Here is a 27,960-nt window from a genome sequence, read left to right as displayed (position 1 = left end):
TTACCTGATAAATGTATTTATTTCCAGATATGGTGAGTCCACGGCCCCACCCTTTATTTTAAGACAGTTGTTCTTTTGACTATAACCTCAGGCACCTCTACACCTTGTGTTATTCCTTTTCCTCAATTTCCCTTCCGGTGAATGACTGGGGGTTGTGGGTAAGAAAGTGATGCTTGGCAGTTTGGCTGTGGTGCTCTTTGCCTCCTCCTGCTGGCCAGGAGAGATATTCCCAACAGTAATTACTCAAGCCGTGGACTCATCATCCGGAAAGAAATACATTTATCAGGTAAGCATAAATTTTGTTTTTTTAAAGGTTTTATACTGGATTTTTAAATCAGCATCTGTGCATATGCTTCTTTACAGTAGTGTTTCGTACATGCAGTTATATGAAAATTGGTGTATACTGTCCCTTTAAGCAGAAAAAGTAACAGCATTATGATCAATACACATAGCAGAATAACTACAAGTCACTGTCTACAGAAGTAAATCTTCAAATCATAATTTCTGTATGTAGCTACTAAGGGGCATATTTATCAAGCTCCGTATGGAGCTTGATGCCCCGTGTTTCTGGCGAGCCTGCAGGCTCGCCAGAAACAGCAGTTATAAAGCAGCGATCACAAAGACTGCTGCTCCATAACCTGTCCACCTGCTCTGAGCAGGCGGACAGACATCGCCGCAATTCAACCAGATCGAGTACGATCGGGTTGATTGACACCCCCTGCTGGCAGCCCATTGGCCACGAGTCTGCAGGGGGCAGCGTTGCACCAGCAGCTCTTGTGAGCTGCTGGTGCAATGTTGAATACGGCAAGCTTATTGCTTGTCGTATTCAGCGATGTCTGGCGGACCTGATCCGCACTGTCGGATCAGGTCCACCAGACTTTCATAAATAGGGGCCTAAAAGTGGACAGAAAAGAAAACCTCTTTGGGTTTTGTTTTCTGTAAATGGGAAAAGCATTGAAGAAACAAATAAAGAAAAACTCATTCATTCAGAAAATGCCTAATGATGGATAAACCTTTTGAGTCTTGAATGAGACTGCTCTTGGACCCCTCACTCATTATAGATATAACATCATCAGAAAGTGTGCTGAAGACAAAGAGAACAACTTTTGAGTCTCTTACTGGAAATAACCACATAAATAACTCAAAGACAGTTTTTTTTATTACACATTTAAATATTACATTAGCATAAGATCTGACTAGAGAAAAACAAATGTTTATAATGTATACGATGAGAGAAAATATATTGGCATACTATGCTATATAATTAAAATGATGGACCCTGAATCACACCATTGAACAAATGAGGAGCAATTCTAAACTTTATTAATTGCGAGAGAGAGCAAATTTCTCAGGTATATTTCAACATAATGCCACAGTTATTCATCAGTAAAATGCCTCAATTACCTGCCTTATGTTGGGCAAGCAGGGCATATGCTAATAGTGTCATAATATAGAGCCCTCATAGTATCTCAAAAATGCCAGGGAGAACCCTAAATATATATATATATATATATATATATATATTTATATATATATATATATATATATATATATATATATATATATATATATATATATCAGGAAAAAATACATTCATATAATAAATTGCTTTAACTTTCTCAGCTATAGATTAAAAATACTATAAGCAAATAAATTAGCAGCTAGCACGGTCTCAAATAAATGGTGTATTAAACCATTAAAGTTACATGTGAGAACATGTGACAGTATTGGCCAGCCTCTAAACACTCAACGAGAAAAAACTCAAAGCTACTTAGGAACACGAACATGAAAACTATATTTCCCTCTAAGGTGCAAACCTTTTTCTAACCTGTATAAATTAACTAAAATATATTTTTATAAGATTATTTGCATGAAAAGTGTGAATTTGAATTTGGACAATATTTAACATTTGAGATACTGGATCCTTGGTGATTTTTATTCTGAAGGGACATTGACTTGTGTATCTAGACTCTATTTGTATATACTGTGCATCAGTGAGTCTTGTCTTTATGCTTCATAGGAATTGGTGGAACTTTTTATACCTGAACTCCAACAGCTCTAACCATTTTTTTTTATATATATAGGGCCAGATTAAGAGTGGAAAGCGCTGTTATCGCTCTCACGCTAGCCCAATGTGCACAAAAAGCAGAACCTATTCCCCCATAGAAGTCAATGGAGAAAAAAAAAGTGGATAAAACCTAACACCCAACTCACACACAAACCCAATCTACTCCAGCAAGAAGCCCAGGATGGCATAAGGGGAATTTGGCAATTGAAAAACAATTGCAACAAACAACATAATAATGTATTCTGAAAGTATACAAACCTGGTTGGTATTTTAATTTATTGCAAGACCACAGAAACATTTTCTATCCCTTTTAATTAGAATATGAATATTTTGAACACAATTTCATAACTTTGCTTAATACACAATTGTAGCAGTTAGACCAAAATGGTCAGTTATTGCAAAAGACATTTAATTAGTTACTACATTGCATAGATAGATTCAGAGTTAACCTACAAATATAACACAAACTACAAACGTATGAAGTCCTGACTTTAATGTCTCAAAACCAATATTACAGAAACTCTATAAAGCTAGAGTGTTATATAACCCTAGAACAAACATAGATAATATAAATAACTGGATATATATCAAACAAATATTTTAAATATATATATATATATATATATATATATATATCACATTTGCATAATACAAAATAAAAAATATATTATACCTTGTGAATAAAAAAGTCCCATAAAATACTATTATATCCCAAATTAGTATACCCCAAATAAAAAGTAACCGTACAAACAAACTGACAATGGTAAAAGTAGTTCAATAATTGTCAAGTTAGTTGCTTTGGAGTGATTACCTCTATGTATTGGCAATGCAAAACCACCAGTTTTTTATTTTTTATTTTATTTTGCTTTCCATTATAAATTGATCCTGAAAGTGGAACTTTCAGTGATCTTGACTATTACATTAGGACTTAAGTTCAAACTCTATGGAACAAGAATGTGCAAAACACGCACTATAGACAAAAGTTTTTGTTCCAAGGAGCTAGGATCATCCTTAACTAAGATAGTTCTGTATACACCTGTATAACCAAAATGTGTTGTGCACCATGAAACAAAGATGGCCCACTGTGGTTAAACAAAGTAAAATAAAATTAAGCAGTAGTCATTAAAAAAAAATAAAAAAAATAGGAAAATTAAAAATGCTTAAAGGGACACTCAGGCCAAATTAAACTTTCATAATTCAGATACAGGATGTCATTTTAAACAACTTTCCGATTTACTTTGATTAAAAAAATATATATATTCACTGTCTTTTATATTTACACTTTTTGAGTCACCAGCTCCTACTGAGCATGTGCAAGAATTCACAGCATATACGTATATGCATTTGTGATTGGCTTATGGCTGTCACATGGTACAGGGGGAGTGGAAATATACATAACTTTGAAATTTGTTAGACAAAAATCTACTACTCATTTGAAGTTCAGAGTAAGTGCTTTTGCATTGTCTTGTTATCTTGCTCTTGTTGATTATGCAAATCTACCGTATTTACTGGTCCTTTAAGCAAGTTGGACCACTTGAGACTGTAAATTTCCTCCAATCAGAGCAATTTCACCAGAAGTGCAAAAAAGCTTATAATTTCTGTCCAGTACTAAATCCTAGTACCTGTAAAGAAATAAAGTGTAGACCACAAAAAAACTGTAATTCTTGGAAAAGGCCCAAAGTTGGACTGAAACCCATAGAAGATTAGCTGAAATGCATTGAAAAAAGAGAACAGGAGCGAAAGGAAACCAATCTAAGTGTAGTAAAAACAAAAACCTTTTAATTGCACATAGTAAAAACACACTCACACACTGTACCCTCAAACATATGAGGTATGTATCGGCACATACCAGTCCGGTCTCCCTCCTTAGTGGCCTAAAGTCTCCATTTGGATATGTGACTGTAGAGACGTCTATCAGTGCTCACCACAAGATATGCTCCCCCAGAGGGACTCAAGTGCTCCGGGTCTATGACCTCTGTGGATGTCCACTTACAAAGTCACTAAGAACACAATCAAATAACAACAGGTTCGCTATCCTCCAACCACACTGAGCAAGCGTTCGCAAGCCGCTCTGACAAAGTGGGGAGGAGCCCATGAAAAGTGTAAGGCCACGCCCACATTGAAGGACATTTGCAACCACTCGAGACATAACATTCTAGCTGGCTTGCTAACGCTTACTCGGTGTGGTTGGAGGATAGCGATCCTTTTGTTATTTGATCGTGTTCTTAGTGACTTTGGAAGTAGACATCCACAGCGGTCATAGACCCGGAGAACTTGAATCCTTCTGGGGGAGTATATCTTGTGGTGAGCACTAATAGACTTCTCTGCAGTCACATATCGACCTGGAGAGCTGATTCACAAACAAAGACTTTGGGCCACTAAGGAGGGAGACTGGACTGGGTTGTCTACACATTGATATGCCGATACATACCTCATATGTTTGAGGGTACAGAGTGTGAGTGTGTTTTTACTATGTGCTATTAAAAGGTGTTTTTAATAATACACTTAGATTGGTTTCCTTTGCTCTCCTGTTCTCTTTTTTTCTTTGGTATTTTTTCAGTACCACCCCTTCCTACCGGTGAGTCTTTTAAGGAGCAGCAATAAAGTCTGTACACTCTGTTCAGGATCCTGTGAGCTGTAGACAAACATATAATTTTTCATGTTGGTTCACTTTTATGTTTGTATTATATTATATTGATTTATATGTATATGATCCTGGCACTTTTTTCAAACTATTGATACCTGCATACACATTGATTGATTGAGTGATTATTACATTCTATTTACTCTTTGTATTTCATCTGTGTATTATTATTATTATTATTATCAGTATATTTATATATATATTTGTGAGATATCCCTGTAAATACAAATATATATTCTATACATTTCCATATAAGTGGCTCTTTTTAGTGGCAGGACTTAGTGTCTTGCATACATTCACTGAAACGCGTTGTCCTTGTGATTTACTCTCAAAAACACCTTTTTAGCAGACCCAACTTGTCACATTTGCAATGATGTGTCCATTAAGCTTTTTGTTTATTTTTCAACAATCATTATCCCTTATTTTCCTGTATTTTGCTAGTCTATTAGTTTTACATTTCTCTTACCGTTTTTTTTTTCTTTGAGGCTATTATAATTTAATTTTTGTTTAATTTGTTATGGCACATTAATAATTCCTATAGTTTATTTTATTTTATTTAATCTTGAACATAATAATAAAATAAAAAAATTAAATAATGTGTTTTCAAGAAAACATCCCTTAATGTACTGTATTTTTTTTATTACCAAACATGTTATACTGGCAAAGACAAACTTCTCTTTTCTGCTAACTGCATCAACTCACCACATGAAAGTAGATGTTAATGGAGAAACTAAATTATAGCAATTTTTTATGATTGTAACTTCAATTTGTTGAAGAGGCTGTAGGAAGAAACATACTGTAAGCTTAAAATTGCTTTCTGTCTCTACAGCTGGCTGAGAAGGTGAAGAAATATAATAAACAAATTTCACACATTATTATCATTGTAAAGGCTTCCAGCACTCATATTTTGTAGCAGTTAGAAAATGATAGCATATACTCAGAATAAACATAAAGGAACTAGAAGGTTGCTAGCTGGGGACCTTTGTGACTCTTCTTATAAACCAGTATATTTTATACTGCGTAGCATACCAGGCTACAAGAAATTGTTTCCTAGTGTACCTTCTTTCTTTATAGGAGAGCTACATTGTCTCATATTTATAACACATATAAATGATAGTCATTTGAATAAAGAAAATTATTTAAATGTTTCTCTTAATTTAGATCAGTAATGGCCATCTTCTATATATGTAGGGGCTGCTGACCAATATTTAAAAAAATGGTCACATTTAAATTGATAGCTATTAATTTATATACAAATATATATATATATATATATATATATATATATATATATATATATATATATATATATATATATATATTATAGACTGTAAGTTCAGATGGGAATAGGGCCCTCAATTCATCTGTTTGTTAAATTTTGTGCAGTGTCTTGTATTGTTTTGTAACGTATCCCATTTGTACTTTTATGTTTGTACCCACGGACCGCGCCGTGAATATGTTAGTAATTTATAAATAATGAATAATAATAATAATGTTGGTCTGATGAAGGGGGAGAAGTCCCTGAAACATCTCTTTGCAATAAAAAGATTATATTCACTTTTAAATCCAGTGAGTGCAGATTTTTTGAATATGATAAAGAATAATATATATATATATATATATATATGCGTGTGTGTGGTCATACTGATACATTGATAGATAGATAGATAGATAGATAGATAGATAGATAGATAGATAGATAGATAGATAGATAGAATCTGTGGCAGCAGTATTTTCAAATATGTATAACACTGCTACAATGTTACAAAACACTGCTGCTAAAGTGTACTAAAAACATGTGAATGCTCCTGAGTCCTTTAAAGCCTACTTAGAATTAGTCTAATGGATATGTATACATATAAAAGGTTGTTCCTATTGTATCTAAGGAAGAGATGTCTTGCATCCCTGAAACATATTATTGGTGTTTATCAATCTAAAACCAAGCAAAAAAAAAAGGGCTGGAACTTTCCACCAGAACTCTAGACCAGATCTAGAAACAAATTGCAGTAGACAATTAATAAATTAAGCTTTTTGCTTAATATTGGGCAGCCTTTTTACTAGAGATGCACATTTAGGCAAATTATTTGATTTGTGTGATACACAAACAGTAGAAAACTTTTTGTTTGAAAGGGAAGAAGAATGAATGATTGATTTACCAAATTGATTTGTTCATTTGTGCTGTTTAACTAAACAAAAAGGTAGAGGAAGGAGCAGAAAAGGGGAAGGAGCTATATCATTTGGCTAATCAGGTCCTTTGTTTGACATGATATACAGGGGGTCTGACAATTCATGTGTCCATCATCCCCTGTTCAATTCCGTCATAATATTACTTATGATTGATGTGAGGGACAGCCAATCAGGCACTTAATGCTTGTCTAATAAAGCCTTAATCTAGCATAGAGAGGTTGGAGACTATGGTAATCTTAGCCATTTTTAATCTCTTTGACTAGGACTATTGGAGGTACAGCTGTGTGACTTCTGTACCTCTGTGAACTAGTCATTGGCTCAAATTCAATCAGCAAGTTATATGTTCTGTTCTTTTAATTATTATAATTATAGTATATATACTGTTCCCATTAGGAAAAACACCATCAACTCCAAAGAAAAAACTATTAACCTGAAATGAATGCCCACATGAACGAAATTAGTCTGAACCAAACATTTTTAATAAAAAAAGTTTGAGTGATTTAAAGAGCAATGGATTAGCCTCTGTTTATATGTTATTTAAAAAGGTGAGCAGCGTCTATTTTGGATTGCTTATATGGAAACATTGAACTTGGTGATATATCACAGTATATTTTTTCTCTTCTCTCCATCTGTTTGTGTGCTTTCCAACACTCTTAGTTAGGTCCACAGGTCTTTGTCGATTATCACAATTTCGCTTTCATTCCATCATATTTGAAAAACAAATTTATTTTACGAAATAGACAGTATTTCTCAAACAAAAATAGATAATTTCCACTAACAAAAGTAATAAAATATGATTGTTAGTTAATACTGAAAATAAAAAAATTCTCAGTAAAGGGTATGATCACTATTTGCATTAATAATTGCTTTAATTCTGCCTAATCCAAATTATTCCAGCACTATTTAAGAGCATCCCAGAGAGTGTCTAGAGATGTTACAGTTTGTTTTGCCAATGTCCTTTTGAAATTTAATCAAAAATGTTCAATGAGTTTAAGATCTGGGGATTTTAAAGGCGAAGCCATACGAATTAGCATGCCTGGCACCCAAGACATGACTTGCACAGCTTTGTAATTGTCCTGCTGGAAAAATAAATACTCTTCCACCTCAGAAAACTGCTATCTCCTCACATGAACTCTGAGACTGCAACCAAACATTTCAAATTTTGTCATTGAGGGCCAGATTATATGTTGAGTGCAAAATATCGCTTTTGCTAATACCAGCTTACGCAAAAGTGCGCTGGTATTACAGATGAGGTGCAATGCAAACGTGACCTCATGTTTGCATTGCACGAAACCATTGCGCTCACAAATGAGTGATTCCATAGTCGCCAATGGGAGCCTTGTTTGCATTGCCATGAGAACAAGCGCAGCGAAGGGGGTAAGTTGCATAGAGATGGGCAGCAAATGTAAATATATATGCGTATATACATACAGTGGGGCAAAAAAGTATTTAGTCAGCCACCAATTGTGCAAGTTCTCCCACTTAAGAATATGAGAGAGGCCTGTAATTTTCATCATAGGTATACCTCAACTATGAAAGACAAAATGTGGAAACAAATCCAGACAATCACATTGTCTGATTTGGAAAGAATTTATTTGCATATTATGGTGGAAAATAAGTACAAACAAACAAGATTTCTGGCTCTCACAGACCTATATCTTCTTGTTTAAGAGGCTCCTCTGTCCTCCACTCATTACCTGTATTAATGGCACCTGTTTGAACTTGTTATCAGTATAAAAGACACCTGTCCACAACCTCAAACAGTCACACTCCAAACTCCACTATGGTGAAGACCAAAGAGCTGTCGAAGGACACCAGAAATAAAATTGTAGACCTGCACCAGGCTGGAAAAACTGAATCTGCAATAGGCAAGCAGCTTGGTGTGAAGAAATCAACTGTGGGAGCAATAATTAGAAAATGGAAGACATACAAGACCACTGATAATCTCCCTCGATCTGGGGCTCCACGCAAGATCTCTCCCCGTGGGGTAAAAATGATCACAAGAACGGTGAGCAAAAATCCCAGAACCACATGCAGGGACCTAGTGAATGACCTGCAGCGAGCTGGGACCAACGTAACAAAGGCTACCATCAGTAACACACTACACCGCCAGTACATGTCCAGGCCCGTCTGAAGTATGCTAGAGAGCATTTGGATGATCCAGAAGTGGATTGGGAGAATGTCATAAGGTCAGATGAAACCAAAGTATAACTGTTTGGTAGAAACACAACTCGTTGTGTTTGGAACCAAAGTTACAACCATAGAACACCATACCTACTGTGAAGCATGGAGGTGGCAACATCATGCTTTGAGGCTGTTTCTCTGCAAAGGGAATGGATGACTGATCCGTGTACATGAAAGAATGAATGGGGCCATGTATCGTGAGATTTTGAGTGCAAACCTCCTTCCATCAGCAAGGGCATTGAAGATGAAACGTGGCTGGGTCTTTCAGCATGACAATGATCCCAAACACACCACCCGGGCAACGGAGTGGCTTCGTAAGCATTTCAAGGTCCTGGAGTGGCCTAGCCAGTCTCCAGATCTCAACCCCATAGAAAACCTTTGGAGGGAGTTGAAAGTCTGTTTTGCCCAGCGACAGCCCCAAAACATCACTGCTCTAGAGGAGATCTGCATACAGGAATGGGCCAACATACCAGCAACAGTGTGTGACAACCTTGTGAAGACTTACAGAAAATGTTTGACCTCTGTCATTGCCAACAAAGGATATATAACAAAGTATTGAAATGAACTTTGATATTGACCAAATACTTATTTTCCACCATAATTTGCAAATAAATTCTTTCCAAATCAGACAATGTGATTCTCTGGATTTGTTTCCACATTTTGTCTCTCATAGTTGAGGTATACCTATGATGAAAATTACAGGCCTCTCTCATCTTCTCAAGTGGGAGAACTTGCACAATTGGTGGCTGACTAAATACTTTTTTGCCCCACTGTATATATGTATGTTTTAATATGTGTATACACAGTATTAACAAATAAATATATATGTACATAAGCATATACATATATATTTACTTGGAACACACAGTTCCCATAGATCGTAATCTAAATTCACTTTTCAGTGCCATTTTTTTTCTAATACCCCACAATCGCCAACTTTGTGGTTTAGAAACTGCTACTTTTCCATTAAAACCACACTTTACTTGTCATCTTTTGACTGTTTACTAGTACAGGGCATTGCAGATTTAGCTGAGCTTAAATAGTGGATGCAAATCTGTTCTACAGAAGCTTCATTTTTGAAAGCCCAAGAAGCAGAGACAGCCCTAGTGGAATAAGCTGTAAAACTCTCAGGAGACTGCTTTCCAGCAGGTTGTTCAGTTCCATAATAAATGATGTTAGCTTGATATAGGTCTCGTCTTGTTTTGCATGAAAAGGATTTGGTTTCAGAGTGGTTTTGCTGCCCCCCCCCCCAGGAATATTCATATTAACTATAATTTTATGCTAAGAAATTGCATTAGCATTCACAAGAAATTGTGCTTACATTGCTTAACTAAGCTCCTTAATTAAAAAAAAGGTATTTCTACTTCTCTCCTTCCTTAAAGCTCCTAACGGGAGCATTAGCAGGACCATACAACACAGTTAATATCAGGTATTAATCTTTAAATGACAAATAAAACTCAGATGTGTGCTAGGACATTACCCTTTGAATGAAATATACGGTCATAATTTTCAAAATGCACATGCAAATAAAAGATTTAAAAAAAAATTGTATCGGTGTTAATAATGTATTTTTTTCATAATAACTATCAATTGGTTGCAAAATTTTACTATTTTCTTTATTAAATTATGATCACCATGAGACCTTTGAACTCTACTATACAGTATGTGTGTATGTGTATATGCTTAAAGTCTATGGGTTCCATTTATTACACTGTCAACTTAATTTTCTTGCATGCTAATATACCCACCATTGCTTGCACCTTGAAGAAGAGGCTTCAACTGTCAAAGGTATTAAAACAAACTATTAAATCTTTTTGGGTTAAATTTGACACAAAATGCAGCAAATACAGCTGCAAGAAAAGTCACAACTATAGACAAACACAATGTGACTAAACTAATAACACCATTTTTTTTTTATTAAAGAGATTGTTTAATTATTCACAGTGCAGGCTGGAAAAATAAAGACATACAATGCCTGGATACTGACATATCTGGTATTCTCAAAAATGATTGGTTAGTGTGTACCATGCCTTGATCCCAACAATTTCCTCAGGCCCTTATAGAGATGCACAAAGCTTCAAAAGGTTACAAAAGCTTTGCTAAATACATAGGAGTTCATCTATCCACAGTAAAACAAATTGTCTACAAATCGAGAACATTTAGGACTGTTGCTACTCTCTCTAGGAGTGAGTATGCTTCAAAGGTCAACCCAAGAGTACAGTGCAATCCGGAAAGAGGTGAGATACAACCCAACGGTAACAGCAAAGTTCTCCAAAAAACTTTACAAATTGCAAAAGTCTTAGTTTATATGTCACTATGGAGAAAACACTTAACTAGAATTGTGGTCATGGAAGGACACCACAAAGTAAACCACTGCTATCTAGAAAAAAAAAACGTTGTATGTCTCAAGTTTGTCCAAAACCACCTGGATGATCCACAATGTTTCTAGGACAGTGTACTGTGGACCAATAAGACAAAGTTGAACTGTTTGGCAAAAAATGCACAATACTATGTTTGGAGGAAAAAGGGCACTGCACACCAAAATCTCATACTAACTGTTAAGCACAGTGAATGAATCATCATGGTGTAGGGCTGATTTGCCTGGAAACCTTGCAATTATTGTGAGATCAATGAATTAAAAAGTGTATCAAGACATTTTACAGAAGAATATCAGAGCAGCAGTCCATGACCTCAAATTATAGAGAGGATGGGTGATGTAACAATACAATGACGCAAAGCACACAAGTAAATCAACTAAAGAATGGCTGAAAATTAAGATTTGTGTTTTGGAATGGCCAAGTTAGAGGCCTTACTATAACCCACTTGAGATGCTGTGGCATGACCTGAACAGGGCTGTACAATCAGGACAACCCAGAAATATTGATGAACTGAAACAGTTTTGTAAGGAGGAATGGTTGAAAATGCATCCTCGACATTGTGCAAGCCTTAAAAGCAGCTACAGGAAACATTTGATGATTCGCTTATTTTTTCCAGCCTACAATGTAAATGATTACTCAATGGCCTCTAGTTATCAAGCCGTCTACTTTCTAGCATTCGCCGGCCCCAATACGCTCACCTAAGCTCGCCTAACATCGCCGCCGCGGACCTGAATACATTCACAAAATTTATCAAGAAAGCTGTCAAAAAGCCGCACACCAAGTAGCAGACTGTTGTTCACTGACAGTCATCGATCTCGCTGCTCATCGGCTTTTTACAGCTTTCTTGCTAGCCTGTCACTAAGCACCCACACTATACTATATTATTATTATTATTATCAGGTATTTGTAGAGCGCCAAAAGATTCCGCAGCGCTGTAAACATAGTCGGTGTACAGGATAGCTTTTGTAGGGGTTAAGTGAGTAGAGGGCCCTGCTGAGAGTTTCACTGTTGTAGTCGGCTCTTATGAAGCGATCTGTAAACAGCTGGGCCCATAGGCTTACAATCTAAGGGGTTCAAGGGCAAAGCAATGGCATTAGGAAAGGTTAGTGTTGGTTGTATGCATCCCTGAATAGTAGAGTTTTTAGGGAGTGCTTGAAGCTGTTAGAACTAGGGGAGAGTCTTATGGAGTGAGGCAGGGAATTCCACAAGATGGGGGCCAGTCTGGAGAAGTCCTGTAAACGTGAATGTGAGGAAGTAACAAGAGAGGAGGAGAGAAGGAGATCCTGAGCTGATCAAAGGGGACGGGAGGGAGAGTATCTAGAGACAAGTTCTGAGATGTAGGGGGGAGCAGTGCAGTTGAGAGTTTTATATGTCAGGGTGAGGATTTTATGCTTAATCCTAGAGGCAAGAGGAAGCCAGTGAAGGGATTGGCAGAGAGGTGCAGCAGATAAAGAGCGACGAGTAAGGAAGATGAGCCTGGCAGAGGCATTCATAATGGATTGTAAAGGAGCTATGCGGCAGCTAGGCAGACCAGAGAGGACGGAATTGCAGTAGTCAAGGCGGGAAAGGATGAGAGAGTGGATTAAAATCTTGGTTGTATCTTGTGTAAGGAAATGTCTAATTTTAGCAATGTTTTTAAGGTGGAAGCGGCAGGCTTTAGCCAAGGACTGAATGTGAGGAGTGAAGGAAAGATCTGTGTCAAGTGTGAACCCAAGATTTCGGGCATGCGGGGTAGGGCTAATGATGGAATTATCAACAGTTATAGAAATTTTGGGGGCGGAGACATTGGAAGAAGGGGGAAAAATAAGGAGTTCAGTTTTGGAGAGATTTAGCTTAAGGTAGTGAGAGGACATCCAAGATGAGATGTGAGAAAGACAGTTAGTGATAGGGGTTAGTAAGGAAGGAGGTAGGTCTGGTGCAGAGAGGTAGATTTGGGTGTCATCGGCATACAAATGGTATTGAAACCCATGGGACTTTATTAAGGAACCTAGTGACGACATGTAGATTGAAAAGAGAAGGGGACCAAGGAGAGAGCCTTGAGGTACCCCAACAGAAAGTGGTAACAGGGCAGAGGATGCTCCGGAGAAGGCTACACTAAATGTACAGTTAGTCAGATAGGAAGAGAACCATGAGTGTCACAGATGCCGAAGGATTGGAGGGTTTGGAGCAGAAGAGGGTGGTCAACAGTGTCAAAGGCTGCAGACAGGTCAAGGAGGATAAGCAGAGAGAAGTGGCCTTTGGATTTTGCTGTAAGTAGGTCATTGGTAACCTTGACAATTGCTGTCTCTGTAGAGTGATGGGAACAAAATCCAGATTGCAGTGGGTCAAGAAGAGAGTTTAGTGTAAGGAAATGGGATAGATGTGCGTAAACTAGCTTTTTGAGGAGCTTTGAGGCAAGAGGGAGTAGGGAAATAGGGCGGTAATTGGAAGGGGAGGTTGGATCAAGGGAAGGTTTTTTGAGGATAGGTGTGACCAGTGCATGTTTTAGAGATGAGGAAAATATACCAGTGCTGAGGGAGAGGTTGAAAATGTGTGTGAGTATGGGGGTGAGGGTAGAAGAGAGAGAGGGGAGTAGCTGTGAGGGGATGGGGTCGAGGGGACAGGTAGTGAGGTGGGAGGACAGTATAAGGGCAGAAACTTCATCCTCATTAACAGGGGCAAAAGAGCTGCATTTTTGGATATTTGGGTTTTGGGTGATCGTGAGCTTTTGAGGGGGCGGGAGATTGGAAGTATGTTGAGAGCTGATTTCACTTCTGATGGAGTCAATTTTGTTTTTGAAGTGGCTTGCAAAATCTTGAGCTGAGAGAGGTTGTGTTAGGAGGTGGTAGTGGGTGAAGAAGAGTGTTGAACGTGGAGAACAGATGTTTAGGGTTAGAGGAAAGAGTAGAGATGAGATTAGAAAAATATTGTTGCTTATAAAGATTAAGGGCAGAATAGTAGGAGTTCAGGATGAACTTGTAGTGAAGAAAGTCAGCTGAACTCCGAAATTTCCTCCAATGTCGCTCAGCAGTACGGGAGCATCTGCGTAGGTATTGTGTCAGAGGAGTATGCCAGGGCTGAGGATGAGAGTGTGGTTTCTGAGCTAAGGTTGGAGGGGCCAGAGTGTCAATGACTGATGTAAGGGTGGAATTATACTGGCAGATAGATTGATCAGGGCAGGAAAAGGAGGTGATGGATGAGAGGAGAGGTTTGAGAGAGCTAGCGAGCTGATGCAGATCTAGTGACTTTTCTGTGAAGTTTGGTGTGAGGGGTAGAGGGAGGGGGAGTTGTTGGTAGGGAAGTGATGTTGCAAGTTAGGAGATGATGGTCAGATAGAGGAAAAGGGGAGTTTGTTAAATTTGAAAGAGTGCATCAATAGGTGAAAATCAGTTCAAGGGAATGACCATCTTTGTGAGTGGGAGAGTCAGTCTATTGTGACAGGCTGAAACAGGTCAAAGTTGAAAGTCAGTTGAAGAAGTTGTATTGCAGAGGAGGCATCGGGATTGTCAAGAGGGATGTTAAAGTCACCAAGAATGAGGTGTATGAGGAAAGGAAATAAGGAAGCCAGGCAGCAAAGTGATTTAAAAATTTAATTGGGGAGCCAGGGGGGTGGTATATGACTGCAACACGTATAGAGAGGGGAGAGAATAACCGAATCATGTGTGCTTCAAATGAAGAAAATGTGAGTGAAGAGAAAGGCTGTATTTGTTGGAAGTTGCAACGAGAGGAAAGTAAAATACCAACACCACCTCCTTGTCTATTGCCAGACCTAGGAGTGTGGCTGAAATGGAGACCCCCATGTGACAGTGCAGCAGTGGATGTTGTGTCTGAAGTAGAGAGCCAGGTTTCTGTAAGAGCCAGAAGGTTAAGAGAGTGGGAGATAAAGAGATCATGGATAGAAGTGAGCTTGTTGCAAACAGAGCGAGAGTTCCAGAGTGCACAATTGAAGGGGGAGGGGTTTTTAGATGTAAGAGGAATGTGATTAAGGTTACCAGAGTTTAGTTTATGAAGTCTATTGAATGGCACACAAGGATGTGAAAGGCTAGTAGGTTGTGAGGAACCAGGATTAGGGGAGATGTCGCCAGCAGCTAGTATGAGCAAGAGGGAGAGTGACATGAGATGAGAAGCAGATTTGCAGTAATGTTTGGCTGAAGTGCAGGGGGGAGAGAGAGTGTTTAGGAATAGGTAAAGTTCATGAGTACAAAAGTAAGGTGAGTATAAGATGGGCTAATGAACAGTGCAGGTGGAGAGGGAGAAGGAGTAAGTGAGTAATGTAGTTTGTTATAGAGACAAGAGGTAGCAAAAAGGAATATGAAGATATTGAGCATTATTATGAAAGTGGGAACCAAGTAAACACATAAGACACAGTGTTACAGCAGCACTTGCAAAATGATACAATGAGATACATAAAACATAGTATTACAAGAGTACTTGCCTTGTGTCTTGCCCCTTGCCCAATCCTTGTCCAATTCTTGTATAATTCTTAAAAATTAGTGTCTCACTTATAAAATGTTCACTTGGAAAATGTGAACATATGCTATTGTTAGAAAGTACACAGCCCTGTAAGCAGTGCACACCCCTGTGCAGTGCACATCCCCAAACTAGTCTGAAATATATACAGGTAGGGCAGTCAGCTGAGTCCACTAAATTTAGTTAATTGCTAATCAAAGACAACTGGTAAGGCCAATTGGAATGTTAGAATCTGGTCAGGGTGAGATGAGTTGAGTAAACAGACAATAAAATTTGGAGGGGGTTAAAACTGTGACATAAGAAAACTATACATTTTAGAGTTATAGCAAGTATTGATAAGGATTGAGCATCACATGGCAATTAACTAGACATTAGAATTGAGACATTGGGAAAAATCATTACAAAAAATGCAGGACTTAATTTTAACAGCCTAAATTCATGTGCTCAATATATATATATATATATATATATATATATATATATATATATATATATACACACAGAGAGACTTGGAGTAAAATGACAGAAAAGCAGGGAATAGCAGGATTTCAATGCAATACTATACTGTTTTACCCCCTATACCGCCGCTCCCGGACCCCGCCGCAATTATAATAAATATATGAATCCCTAAACCGCCGCTCCCGGACCCCACCGCAACTATAATAAATATATTAACCCCTAAACCGCCCCTCCCGGACCCCGCCGCAACTATAATAAATATATGAACCCCTAAACCGTCACTCCCGGACCCCGCCACAACTATAATAAATATATGAACCCCTAAACTGCCGGTTCCGGACCCCGCCACCATCTACATTATACCTATTAACCCCTAATCTTCCACCCCTATACTGCCGCCACCTACATAAAGTTATTAACCCCTATCCTGCCGATCCCGGACCCCGCCTCAACTAAATAAAAAGTTTAACCCCTAAACCGTCGCTCCCGGAGCCCACCACCACCTACATTATACTTATTAACCCCTAATCTGCCCCCCCCTACACCGCCGCCACCTAAATTATATCTATTAACCCCTAAACCTAAGTCTAACCCTAACACCCCCCTAACTTAAATATTATTTAAATTAATCTAAATAAATATTTCTATAATTAAATAATTTATTCCTATTTAAAACTAAATACTTACCTATAAAATAAACCCTAAGATAGCTACAATATAACTAATAATTACATTGTAGCTAGCTTAGGATTTATTTTTATTTTACAGGCAAGTTTGTATTTATTTTAACTAGGTACAATAGCTATTAAATAGTTATTAACTATTTAATAGCTACCTAGTTAAATATTTATGGCGTCCCTTGAATTCCGATTGGCTGATAGGATTCTATCAGCCAATCGGAATTAAGGTTGGAAAAATCCGAATGGCTGATGAAATCAGCCAATCGGATTGACCTCGCATTCTATTGGCTGTTCCAATAAGCCAATAGAATGTGAGGTCAATCTGATTGGCTGATTGGATCAGCCAATCGGATTGAACTTCAATCCGATTGGCTAATTTCATCAGCCAATCTGATTTTTCCTACCTTAATTCCGATTGGCTGATAGAATCCTATCAGCCAATCGGAATTCAAGGGACGCCATCTTGGATGACGTCATTTAAAGGAACCGTCATTCTTCGTTTAGTCGTCAGGATCGATGGATGCTCCGCGTCGGATGTCTTCAAGATGGTGCCGCTCCTCGCCGGATAGAAGAAGATAGAAGATGCCGCTTGGATGAAGACTACTGCCCATCTGGAGGACCTCTTCTGGTCGGATTGGATGAAGACTTCTGCCAATCTGGAGGACCACTTTGCCCAGATTCGTTGAGGACTTACGCTCGGCTGGATGAAGACGGCTCAAGGTAGGGTGATCTTCAATGGGGTAGTGTTAGGTTTTTTTAAGGGGGGATTAATTTAAATAATATTTAAGTTAGGGGGGTGTTAGGGTTAGGGTTAGACTTAGGTTTAAGGGTTAATAGATATAATGTAGGTGGCGGCGGTGTAGGGGGTCAGATTAGGGGTTAATAGGTATAATGTAGGTGGCAGCGGGGTCCGGGAGTGGTGGTTTAGGGGTTAATAACTTTATTTAGTTGCGGGGGGCTCCGGGAGCGGCGGATTAGGGGTTAATAAGTATAATGTAGGTGGCGGCAGTGGCGGGACGGCGGTTTAGAGGTTAATAAGTATAAAGTAGGTGGCAGCGGTGTAGGGGGGGCAGATTAGGGGTGTTTAGACTCGGAGTACATGTTAGGGTGTTAGGTGCAGACACCTCCCATAGAAATCCATGGGATATCGGGCAGCAGTGAACATAAGCTTTCGCTGCTGTCAGACTCCCATTGATTCCTATGGGATCCGCCACCTCCAGGGCGGCAGATTGAAAACCAGGTACACTGGGCTAGTGGCGAGCGTACCTGGTTGTAGTTTGATAACTTCCAAAAGTAGTCAAATTGTGCCGAACTTAAGTTCGGAACATCTGTAGTGACGTAACCATCGATTTGTGTCGGACTGAGTCCGGCGGATCGTATGTTACGTCACTATATTCTACTTTTGCTGGTCTGTAGGGCTTGATAACTATGGCGAATCAGCCTCGCCACAAATACACTGCGAAATTCCAGCATATTTGTGGTTGACGGCTTGATAACTAGAGGCCAATGTCTTCAATAAAAAAAAAACTGAAAAGTATAATTGTTTGCATATTATTGGTTTAGTTAGATTGTGGTTGTCTACAGTATAATTGTGACTTAGATATATTTCAGATCACATTTTATAAGCAATCAATACAAAAATCTAGGTAATTCCAAAGGGTTCACAAACCTTTTCTTTTAATTGTTTGTAAATTAATTATTCCTTTAAATGGACGTTAAACATTAAGGGCCAGATTACAAGCAGAGCGCTAATTAACGCTCCCACTTGAGTAGTAAGTAAGATTTGTGAGCTTGTCGGGTTCCGCTCGTATTATGAGTTGAAAGTAAAATGTTTTCACTCTAGCGGCAACCCAACTTGCGGCAACTTAGAATATCGCCTGTACGTTCACGTACTCCCTCATAGAAGTCAATGAAAAAAAAAATGGAAAAAAAATAACAGTCCACTCTCACGCAAACACGAGTGCATATTCTCATTTGCACTAACTCGATCGCATAGTCTCATATGCACAAGCCTGATCGCATATTCTCATATGCGCAAGCCCAATTGTATATTCTAATATGCGCAAACCTGATATGAAAATATAAATATTGCATAAATATAAAAAGGTATCAGAAATGTAATGCTTGTGGTAAATGTGAAGCAGAGCAAAATAAGTTAAGATGATTTTTAAACACATTTTTCATGAGAATCTAGATTCTTGCTTTTGTATGCAATTAAAGGGACACTGAACCCAAATTTTTTTCTTTTGTAATTCAAAAAGAGCATGCAATTTTAAGCAACTTTCTAATTTACTCCTATTATCAATTTTTCTTCATTCTCTTGATATCATTATTTGAAAAAGAAGGCATCTAAGCTTTTTTTTGGTTTCAGTACTCTGGACAGCACTTTTTTATTGGTGGATGAATTTATCCACCAATTAGCAAAGATAACCCAGGTTGTTCACCAAAAATGGGCCGGCATCTAAACTTACATTCTTGCATTTCAAATAAAGATACCAAGAAAATGAAGAAAATTTGGTAATAGGAGTAAATTAAAAAGTTGCTTAAAATTTCATGCTCAATCTGAATCACGAAAGACATTTTTTGGGTACAGTGTCCCTTTAAGCTTTTCCTATTTTAACTACAACAGCTTCAATAGTTCTCATACCAAACAGATCACAGTAACCCAGAAAAGAGTGCTGCGGCAGAAAAGATCTGACAATATCATCAGCCAGGACTCATAAAAATCATGTGAAGGAATAGAAAAAATCTGATCAAGATAACAAAGACAAAACTTGTTAGACACTCTTTCATATACCAAACATCTGCCTGAACAAACTATTGCTTTTTGTTGTGTCCACAACCGAAACGCTATCAAATGCAAATCGCAGATCTTGACAAATTAATGATAGCTTAAAAAAAAGCATGTTGAATGATGCACAAGGGCATATTCATGTATAAAAAAAAAGCTGAGATTGATCTAATGCAAATTATTATAACACACATATTCAAGACCAGGAATGTTTTATGATTTTTAATAGGGATGACTGCTTGTTAACTTTGATTTATAATTCATGTTCGGATTTTGACGTAAGATGACACACATACTGTATAGGCAGTTGATGGCTTGATAAATGAGGCCCTTTGTAAATATTTTAAATCTAGAAAAGTAATATATTTTCCACCATACAGCTGATTCCAAATTCAGTGAAAACTTAATTTATCTACTAGAGATATGTCTTTCAGAATTACGCCTAGGTATTTTGAATAAATACATTTTCAGAAAACATGTGTTGTCTTACTTTATAACAGAAGTAAATAAAATAATAATGGAAGAAAATTAAAAAGCATTTAAAAAATTGCATATTCTTTCTGACCAATGAAAGTTTAATTTTGACTTTTATGTCATTTCAACTATTGCTTGATTTATAGTTTGAATCAGAGCTCCATATCTTCAAACTTCCTTTTGAAGCCAAAACAAAACTGAAGCGAAGGAAAAGTGTTTTCATTTATTGAAGAGGGACAGTTAAAGAAAAGTTTTTCCATACAATTTCTCTGTTTCTAAAAATGTTTCAAACTATAACTCATTCTTAATATTAGCTTATTTTACTGTCATAACATTTGAAAATGACATGTTAAAGTGATGGTAAACCATGCTGAACAAGTAAGTGCCAAATGAAAGCAGATTATAATGAAACATTATTCCCTTTTTTCTTTATTTTGTACCTTCTATTATTTACAATATTGCTCTGTAGGATGTTCTAAGAACCGTTCGCTCTCCAGCCCTAGGCAGTACATTTTTTTTTTTACAGCTTATATCCAATCAAATTGCGTGTCAACTGACAGCCTAAACACTAGGGGCCCGATCCGATATGCAGCGTCGCCCGCAAAAGCCGGCGATGCCAAATTTTGCGCTGGTTTGGTATCACATATACGGCGTAACCTCGAAGTTACGCTCGTATATTTTTGCCTTCGGCCGTAGTTTTTTAGCCCATAGACAGGTATACCAAACCAGCGCAGTTTGGTATCCAATATACAGTGTAAGGACTTACGTGGCGAAAATCGAGAAATTCTACTCCATTTTCACCTCGGCACAAATAGCAGGCGTAGTAAGCCTTGCGCTGTCTATTGGAGCCCCGTAACTCCGTAAACTAGCTGCTAAATAAAACCTAACACCTAACACATGCGCAATGTCTATCTACCTGGCAACCGCAAACTGCTAAATAAAACCTAATACCTGACGCATGCGCAATGTCTATCTACCTGTCAACCGCGATCCCCCGCTGCAATCCCTAATAAAGTATTTAACCCCTAAACCGCCACTCCCGGACCCCGCCGCCACCTACATTAAATGTATAACCCCCTAATGTGAGCCCCTACACCACCGCCATCTACATTACCTACCCTCTAATGTGAGCCCCTTACACCGCCCCCATATACATTATCTACCCCCTAATGTGAGCCCCTTACACCGCCGCCATCTACATTACCTACCCCCTAATGTGAGCCCCTTACATCGCTGCCATCTACATTATCTACCCCCTAATGTGAGCCCCTTACACCGCCACCACCTACATTAACTACCCCCTAATGTGAGCTCCTACCCAGCCGCCAGCTATATTAAAATTATTAACCCCTAATCTAATCCCACTATACCGCCACAACCTATATTAAATTATTAACCCCTAATCTAATCCCCCTATACCGCCGCCACCTATATTAAATTATTTAACCCCTAAAATACTAAACTATCCCTACCACTAAACCTAAGTCTAACCTTACAAATAGCCCTGAAAAGGGCTTTTTACGTGGCATTACCCCAAAGTAAACAGCTCTATTGTCAGCCCTTAAAAGGGCTTTTTGCGGGCCATTGACCTAAAGTAATCAGCTCTTTTACCAGCCCTTAAAAGGGCTTTTGGCGGGGCTTTGTCACAAAGTAATCAGCTCTTTTGAATCCAATCTAAATCCCCCTACACCGCCGCAACCTATAATAAATTTATTACCCCCTAATCTAATCTTCCTAGGGGGTAATACTATATTAGGGTTAATATAGTTATTATATTATATATACATTAAGTATAATAACCCTATCTAACTCTAACACCCCTAACTAAATTCTTATTAAAATAAATCTAATTAATATTAATATTATTAATTAAAATATTCCTATTTAAATCTAAATACTTACCTATAAAATAAACCCTAAGATAGCTTAATTAATAATTACATTGTAGCTATTTTAGGGTTTATATTTATTTTACAGGTAACATGGTATTTATTTTAACTAGGTACATTAGCTATTAAATAGTTAATAACTATTTAATAGCTACCTAGTTAAAATAATTACCAATTTACCTGTAAAATAAATCCTAACCTAAGTTACAAATACACCTACACTATCAATAAATTAAATAAACTACAAATATCTAAACTAAAATACAATTAAATACACTAAACTAACTTAAAAAAAAAAAAAACACTAAATAACAAAAAATAAAAAAAGATTACAAGAATTTTAAATTGGAAATTATATAGGTAGAGTGAGGGCGCTAAACAAGCTTAAGGAATCAAAAATATTGGTATCTGACTAACTTGAAAAAGAGAAAAGTGTATAAAGTGTGTAGACACTAAAACGGTAAAGTGCAATGTGCCAATTATTTATTGGAAGTGAAAGAATATATTTTATACGTGCTCAATAGCGAGATCTTAAATGAAACGGTGATATAAAAATAAACACTTTCTGTTGCTTAGTAATATTAATACGTGTGTTAAAACTGTATAATGTTAATAAGTATCGTGTAGCGTGTATTTATAATTGATCTTTTGTGGAGTATTTAAAATATATACAGTGATAGTGAATTGATATCTAAAACATAAATTGATACTAAATCTGATATACAAATACAAATTTATTAAAACACAATTTTGGCTCTCCGGAATTTAAATAAAACTAAGGGGACGTCTCCCCAATAATAAGAACACTATTGTATACAATATAATAAAAGCTAGGATGATCAGCCTGTATAAGCTCTGAGATTGGGAAATAGGAAAACTGTTGCGCTGGATTCTGAGAAATCCGGAACTTATTACCACCGCATAAAGATATTAAGTGATATTTATATTGAGTTAAAAAATGTTCTGAAATAAAACATATATAGTCTTTTGACTGCAGAAACTTTTTCTCGACACTTATAGTATGAGTTACCTATTGTTGGCAGCAGCTGGTATGTTGTTAGCGTAGTAGAAAAAAGTTTGAGACTTGTTACCACCACATAGAGATATTAGGTAACATTTGTAATAAGCATATTTCAAAGCGTTCTATGATTAAGCATGTGAAGTCTCTTAGATGCAAAACTTTTCACGTCACTTATAAGTTACCTTGTCTTCACATAGATTGTTTTTTCCTTCATAGCCCACTCGATACAAATGGTGACTCAGATCTGCCGCATGTTTTTGGCGTCTGACGTCACTCTCCAATCTTTTATTTTTCCGGTCCTAAAGGTTGCCGTGTTAATGTCACGGTTTGTAGATCAATGTTTCCAAAAGGCTTCCTGCTCTTAGTGCTTTGCACGCAGGGAGGATGTGATTTACAGAGGATAGTTACATAATTAACATAACTCGGGTTATAGAGTATAGCAGATTTCCTTAAATGCCCGTGGCACTTAGTGCTCAGATGAGTATGTGAAGTCACTGGGGGTCACTGGAAGTCACTGGAATCGACACGTTTCGCTCTATACAGCCAATCAGATTGAGCTCACATTCTATTGGCTGATCGGAACAGCCAATAGAATGCGAGCTCAATATGATTGGCTGATTGGATCAGCCAATCGGATTGAACTTGAATCAGATTTTCTTACCTTAATTCCGATTGGCTGAGAGAATCCTATCAGCCAATCGGAATTCGACAGATGCCATCTTGGATGACGTCATTAAAAGGAAATGTCATTCGTCGTTTAGTCGTCGAGCCAGCTGGATGTTCCGCATCGGAGGGCTGAAGAAAGAAGATTGAAGATGCCGCTTGGAAGAAAACTTCGCCCCGATGGAGGACCTCTTCTTTGCCGCTTGGATGAAGACATCGCCGGGATGGAAGACTTCTTCTTTGCCGCTTGGATGAAGACATCGCCGGATGGAAGACTTCTTCTTTGCCGCTTGGATGAAGACATCGCCCGGATTGGATGAAGAGTTCGGCCCGGCTGTGTGAAGATGACTCAAGGTAGGGAGATCTTCTGGGGCTTAGTGTTAGGTTTTTTTAAGGGGGGGTTGGGTGGGTTTAGAGTAGGGGTATGTGGGTGGTGGGTTTTAATGTTGGGGGTGGTATTGTGTTTTTTTTTACATGCAAAAGAGCTGTTTACTTTGGGGCATGCTCTGCAAAAAGCCCTTTTAAGGGCTGGTAAAAGAGCTGGTTAATTTTTAATTTAGAATAGGGTAGGGCATTTTTTTATTTTGGGGGGCTTTATTATTTTATTAGGGGGCTTAGAATAGGTGTAATTAGCTTAAAATTCTTGTAATCTTTTTTTATTTTTTGTAATTTAGTGGGTTTTTTGTAATTTAGTTTAGTGTATTTAATTGTATTTTAGTTTAGATATTTGTAGTTTATTTAATTTATTGATAGTGTAGGTGTATTTGTAACTTAGGTTAGGATTTATTTTACAGGTAATTTGGTAATTATTTTAACTAGGTAGCTATTAAATAGTTATTAACTATTTAATAGCTAATGTACCTAGTTAAAATAAATACCAAGTTACCTGTAAAATAAATATAAACCCTAAAATAGCTACAATGTAATTATTAATTAAGCTATCTTAGGGTTTATTTTATAGGTAAGTATTTAGATTTAAATAGGAATATTTTAATTAATAATATTAATATTAATTTGATTTATTTTAATAACAATTTAGTTAGGGGTGTTAGAGTTCGATAGGGTTATTATACTTAATATATATATAATATAATAACTATATTAACTATATTAACCCTAATATTATTAGGGTTAATATAGTTAATATATATAATATAATAACTATATTAACTATATTAACCCTAATATAATTAGGGTTAATATAGTTAATATAGGTGGCGGTGGTATAGTGGGATTAGATTAGGGGGTAATGTATTTAATATAGGTGGCGGCGGTGTAGGGGGATTAGATTAGGGGGTAATACATTTATTATAGGTGGCGGCGGTGTAGGGGGATTTAGATTAGATGCAAAAGAGCTGATTACTTTGTGACAATGCCCCGCCAAAAGCCCTTTTAAGGGCTGGTAAAAGAGCTGATTACTTTAGGGCAATGGCCCGCAAAAAGCCTTTTTAAGGGCTGGCAATAGAGCTGTTTACTTTGGGGTAATGCCATGCAAAAAGCCCTTTTCAGGGCTATTTGTAGGGTTAGACTTAGGTTTAATGGTAGGGATAGTTTAGTATTTTAGGGGTTAAATAATTTAATATAGGTGGCGGCGGTATAGGGGGATTAGATTAGGGGTTAAATAATTTAATATAGGTGGCGACAGTATAGGGGGATTAGATTAGGGTTAATAAATGTAATATAGGTGGCAGCTGTGTAGGGGGATTTAAAATAGGGGTTAATTAATTTAATACAGCTGGCGGCGGGGTAGGGGGATTTAAATTAGGGGGTAATAATTTTAATATAGATGGCGGTGGGGTAGGGGGATTAGATTATGGGTTAATAATTTTAATATAGCTGGCGGCGGGGTAGGAGCTCACATTAGGGGGTAGTTAATGTAGCTGGCGGCGCGGTAGGAGCTCACATTAGGGGGTAGTTAATATAGCTGACGGCGTGGTAGGAGCTTACATTAGGGGGTAGTTAATGTAGGTGGCGGCGGTGTAAGGGGCTCACATTAGGGGGTAGTTAATGTAGGTGGCAGGGAACGGGAGCGGCGGTTTAGGGGTTAATAACTTTATTAGTTGCGGCGGGGTCCGGGAGCGGCGGTTTAGGGGTTAATACATTTTTTATTATTAGGAGAGTTAGGGGGGATAGCAGATAGAGGGGTATACCTGTCGGGCTATGTTTGGGAGGCGTGTTAGACAGTACGGGAGATTTTATAACTTAGTCAGGTTTTGAAGGCACCAGCAGTTTCTAAAGTGCCGTAAGTCACTGGCGACTTCAGAAATTTGTACTTACGCAGATTTCTGGACATCGCTGGTTTATCCGACTTACGGCACTTTAGCATCTGATGGCGCCGTATATGTGATAGCTCGAGTTGCGAGCTGAAACTATGGGCGGCGGGGGTACCCTCGCTTGCGCCGCAAACTACAATCTATATCGGATCGCGCCCTATGTATGTACATAAACACATGCACAAAATTTTATTTTACAAGTGATGAAAGTGTCCAATAATATTCATGTCTCCCGTATGCGCATTCATGTTATTTTCACACATGCGGTTGGGGGTGGCACAAAGTGGCGTCTAAGTAAACACTGTATACTACAATTCTGTGTTTACAGTGCTGTATACCACTATTCTGTGTTTACAGTGTTTACATGGAATTTATCCAGAAAGATTGTGTCATGCAGGAGGGCATCATTTACTCATACTTCTTTTAATAAGTGAGTATAACCAATGCATAAGGGACAATCAAATTTGTGAATATTATATTATATATATATATATATATATATATATATATATATATATATATATATATATATATATATATATATATATATATATATATATATATATATATACAGGTGGCCCTCGTTTAACAACGGTTCAATTTACACCGTTTCAGAATAACAACCTTTTTTTCCAGTCATGTGACTGCTATTGAAAAGCATTGAGAAGCAGTGCATTTATTAAAATAGCCAGTAGGTGAAGCTGTCCGCTTGTGTTGCAGCAAAGCCAAGCAAGCTGAAATTAATCAGTTTAACCAGACCTGAGCTATCGAGCAGATTTCAAAGGAACATGATCTTCCTGTCTGTAAATCAGTCCAGATTGGAATGCATAGAAAGAACTGTTTGCAGAGAAATGCAAGTGAAGTCTGTGTTGTGTGATTATTTTATGAGGTTTATAATGCTGTTTAGCAAATGTTTTTGTTAATTTAACTTTGTTTAATTATATATTCTGTGTTGTGTGATTATTTTATTAGGTTTATAATGCTGTTTAGCATTTAAAGTCTTCATTTCAAAGCTTTTCAAATAATGTATTAGGTGTTATTTATGACAATTTTGAGAGGGGCCTGGAACCTATCTCCCTCACTTCCCATTGACTTACATTATAAACTGGGTTTCAATTTACAACGGTTTCGATTTACAACCATTCCTTCTGGAACCTAACCCTGGCGTAAACTGAGGGCTACCTATATATATATATATATATATATATATATATATATATATATATATATATATATATATATATTATATATATTATATATTCTATAATGGGAAATGTATAATGTTATAACGGAATGTAAGAGTTTTGAGCATGCGCTGTAAATTGTGCTATTGTGAGCGCAAACTGAGTGAAAGTCTCCTACGAAGCCTGTCAATAAATTTGGATAACTATACCCAATAATAATGTGCAGGAAGGTACAACCCACTCTGTACGTCACATTACTGAGGCACGATACTTTACAGAAGGCGGAGAAATTATATTTGAGTGACAGGTCATTAAATGAGAAATATTTATTTTATACAATATTTAAAAAAAAAAAAAAAATATGCGGTTTGCCTATATATACACACAGTTATTGATTTTGTAAAGTAGTCTTAGCATTGTTTACCATCACTTTAATGCTACTTAATAATGTTACATCTTGAAATGTCTATTTACCTTAACTGCATTGCTTTTACTGCATCTCAGTAAACCGTCTACTGATAAATTGTCAAGAGCAAATGCGTAAATTATAGTTTGCTGAGAAAATAATGTATCTGGTATGTATAGCACAATGAATACACTTTCAATGATATGGTTT

The sequence above is a fragment of the Bombina bombina genome, chromosome 4, assembly GCF_027579735.1.
Source record: "Bombina bombina isolate aBomBom1 chromosome 4, aBomBom1.pri, whole genome shotgun sequence".
NCBI classification, from domain to species: domain Eukaryota; kingdom Metazoa; phylum Chordata; class Amphibia; order Anura; family Bombinatoridae; genus Bombina; species Bombina bombina.
The sequence above is the reverse complement of the archived record's forward strand: the minus strand, read 5'-3'. Positions refer to the sequence as shown.